Source organism: Microtus oregoni, unplaced genomic scaffold (assembly GCF_018167655.1).
Source record: "Microtus oregoni isolate MIOR12 unplaced genomic scaffold, Mior012 000002F_ref0000024, whole genome shotgun sequence".
NCBI lineage: Eukaryota > Metazoa > Chordata > Mammalia > Rodentia > Cricetidae > Microtus > Microtus oregoni.
Window position 1 is genome coordinate 71,428,246 of NW_024543061.1, and position 4,344 is coordinate 71,432,589.

Sequence of the window (4,344 nt, forward strand, 5' to 3'; positions counted from 1 at the left end):
AGTATCTCAAAACCCTCTGAGGGTGGGTTACATAGCAGATATCTTGCATATCAGATAATTACATTATGATTAATAGCAATAGCAAAATTACAATTATAAAGTAGCAACAAAATAATTTTATAGTTGGGGGTCACCACAACATGAAGGACTGTATTAAGAGATCACAGCATTAGGAAGGTTGAGGACCACTGGACGCCCTCTTGATTTACAACTGAGTCTCAGGGGAGAATTATAATTCAACTGGTAGAATTATTTCCTCAAAAAAATCATTTAAAAAACCTAAAAGATGGTCAATCCTGAGGCACACTGCTTTGAAACTGCTTCAAAGACATTTAACACGAAGTAAGAAAGTAATTCTTCTGACTTTATCTGAAAGTACTGAGACCCTGAGAGAGTGGCATCAATGTCTCGCCATGCCCCCAAGCTTTAACTGAAAGGCCTCCCTGGCAACATGAGATCGCCAGAGAAGCTCTGGTGTAATGTGGGGTGTATCTCTGCATGCTGTGAATACATTTTATTACCACTGGTTAATAAAGAAACTGATTTGGTCAATAGCCAGGCAGAATAGAGCCAGGCAGGAAATCCAAGCAAAGATAAAGGGAAAAAGAAGGGGAAGTCTGGAAGATACCAGCAGTCTCCGGGGAAGCAAGATGTGAGGTAACAAGCCATGAGCCTCGTGGTAAAATATAGACTAATAGAAATGGGTAAATTTAAGTTGTAAGAGTGAATTAATAATAAACTTGAGCTAATAGGTCTAACTGTTTGTAATTAATATTAAGCCTCTGAGTGGTTCTCCAGGAACTGGCAGGCAGGAGAGAAGCCTCCAGTTAGAGTGGTAGAAGCCGTGGTTAGGTCTGGAATTGCAGAAGTTTTGCCTGGAACCTTAAGTGAGACCCCCCAGGTACTGAGGAACAGTAGACATCAACAACATTTAATGCAGGTAAGGGAAACTGTGGGCCCCTGATTAGGAGTAGAGCTTATCCTGGAGACTATTACACCCCTTCCCATACTGAGGAGTCTTGAGGACAACTGAGGGAAATTTTTGTAAGAAAAAGAAAAAGATATTCTACAATCACCTAAAGGCAGGGGAGTAAATATGGGCTGTCAGTTTAGTGTGGCCTCATGTTAACACTGGGTTGGTGTAGCCCAGAGGATACTAGTTATGAGTAAATGTCCATGTATGTATTGTGTTAGTATTATATCCTATGTTTGCTCGGGTTGTACAACAGTTTTCTATTGTTGATTTAACAAATTGCACCAATGCAGTTGATTGGCTAACATAGCTATTATCCTACAGTTCTGCACGCCAGAAGTTCAACAAAGATCTCTTTGTACTAAAACAGCCAGCTGTGTATATTCCTTTCTAGATCTCAGGAAAAAAAATCTGTTTCCTTGCCTTTCCAATATCTAAGACTTCTCCCACACTCACTGGTTTGGTACAAACTCCTGTTTACTGTACACGCTGTCCACAGTGGAGCATTACTGCTGGGTTAGCACCCAACTCCATCTGAGCTTTCTCAGGGCCGAGGACCTGCAATCGGACAGCTTCCTTCCCAGCTCTTTCTTCCACTATCAAAGCGAGCAAGGCAGTTAGCAGGTGGAGTTCATTCACATTTTTCAGTGCCTCACATATTCTAGGAAGTGCTTTAACCACTGAACTACATCCGGCCCTGGTATTGTTTTGGGAGCAAGTTTTTGGGTAGGCAGGGAGTTAGGGAAATGGACGGGGAGGCAGATTCTCAATGAGGCTACTTAATGCTTTCAAGATGGACATTTCAATAAACAGTATTCAAAAAGCTTATATTGTTTAGTTGAAGAGGAACCAGATGAGCAGCTTGGGGCTCTAATCTGTCCCTGGAGCATAGGTTTAAACAGGAGACAGTAATTATAAATCGCTGTGCCTTCTTGGTCCAGCTCCAAAGAAAGTGAGCAAGGTAAAGTTCTCAGTACTACATCTGGTTAGCTGTCGTCTCCTGTCTCATATGCCCATCCCGGGGTTTAGGTTGCACAGAATAGCCTGCAACATTAAATCAACAGAAATAAAATGTGTTCATTTCTCCCTGTATTACTTTGAGGAGGTGGAATGTCACATGATCCTAGGAAAAAGACAGTATTCATGCTAGCTTCAATAAAACAAAGGCTGGGTACAACTGCTCTTTGCACTTTCTCCATTCACCCATCTTGCCTTCTGGCAAGGTGTGCTATCCTTCCGCTGAATTCCAGTTTTCATTGAAAGTTTTCTTAACCTTTTTACTGGTGTCCATTTGCTTCCTGTCTCAGAAAGTGCTTGTGGGAGATGTCCCTAACCTTGGGCTGACTCCTCCAAAAACAGAGTGGTTTTCTAATTGTGGTGACAGAGTCCCACTCTGGGTGGCTTTCAAATCACTGGAAACCTATTTTGGCCTGTAATCCTCCTGCCTCAACATCCTGAGTGCTGAAGTTAGAGAGCACAACCACATCTGCCATATGTATGTTTGTTTAACTTTTCTGTCACTGTTATGGCATATCATTCTAGGCCAAAAAAAAAAAGTGTCTTAACAAAATGGTTCTATGGGTAAACATTCTTGCTGCCAAGACCGATGACTTGAGTTCAGTCTCAGCTCCCGCACTGGGGAAGGAGAGAAACAACACCCACAGGCTATCCTCCGTCCTCCTGCATGCACACACACACTCACGCACACACACACACACACACACACACACACACATATGCAAACACTTATGCAAGAAAGAAAATAGATGTAATTAACAAATTATTAAATAATGTTAATAAAAATGGTTTTAAAAGGAATCAAAATAATTCATGTACCTTATCAAATCATATTAAACAAACATGAGAAATGTCAATAAGAAGCAAAATTCAAAACCTTACAAACACATGCAGAGTGAATTACACATTCTTAAATGACCAATGGGATAAAATTTTAAAATTGCTAGAATCAAATGAAAATGAAAAAGTAACTTACCAGGACCTTAGGATACAACAACAGGATTTCTAAGACGAAAGTTTCCATCTGTGGATGTTTGCATGAAAAAAGAGTCAGAGCTATCACACGTAATTAACCTAATAATGTTTCTAAAGTTCTCTTGGAAACTAGCCAAACACCAAACAAGTAAATAGCAAGGGCCGTCCGAAGTGGGGGTGCAGGTGGAGTTGGAGTGACACACGCCTCCAAAGCCAGCACTTGGGTGATGGAGGCAGGAGGATTAGACATTCAGTGAGTAGTTTTGAGTAACATGTATTCCTCTAGAACTCACAGAACCTGTGACTGTCTGCTTAAGTCAGGGTTCTCAACATTCCATCACAGACTGGAGAGGAATTAGAAGTCCCCAACCATCCCCGAGGAGCGATAGTCAGCTTCTGGAGGAGTGACAGACCTGTCCTTCATTGGTATTGCCATTTGGTAAGGCGCCTACACTCCTGTAAATCACCTCTCATCCCTCTCTAGCAAGGAACCCCAGTGACACTCACTGGGTACCCCTGAAAGACATAAAGTCGGATCAGTGTTAATTAGGAAGAAGAATAAAAAGGAATAAGATGATGGAGGGTACAAGGTACATTACGTTTACTGCAATTGTGAAAGATGAATTTTCTAAAGAACCTACAAATTTCCAGTCTAGCAAGTCTAGCACCTTTGTGCTCCTGGAGCACTTGAGGTCTGCATCCTGAACCCCGCAATTTTGTGAAGTCTTAACTGAGCAATGAGCCTTTCCTGACCCCTCCCCCACCCCATCTCTATGCATCCATCACTTTTAGCAGGCTCCCCCAGTTCAGGACTCACTACTCCCAGACATGCTAACAATTGCTTGTTTATTTCTTCTTTCTCTTCCCTAACTCCATAGTACAGGATTTAGTCTGCTCACAAATGTATCACTAAAATAATACATGTAAAATGGTGTGGGAAGTCCTTCTGTCAATGTGTTGCTTTTATTGGTAAATGAATAAAGAAGCTGTTTTGGCCTGTGATGGGACAGAATAGAGCTAGGTGGGAACACTAAACTGAATGCTGGGAAGAAGAAGATGGAGTCAAAAAGAAGCCATGGAGCCACCAGAGAAGAAAGACGCAAGCTTCCTCCTGGGATCTTGCTGGTAGGTCATGTGCCTAGTGGTAAAATATAAAATAATAGAAATGGATTAACTTAAGATATAAGAGTGAACTAGAAATATGCATAAGCTAATAGGTCAAGCAGTGTTGTAAATAATATAGTTTCTATTTGATTATTTCAGGAAATGAACGAGTGGACTCCGACTACAGTATTAGTCACACAGTATTTTTGAGAAAAATGGATAATGTCAGCAATCCCTGGCTTATAACTCCTTCTGGTGTAAGCATTAGTACAGCT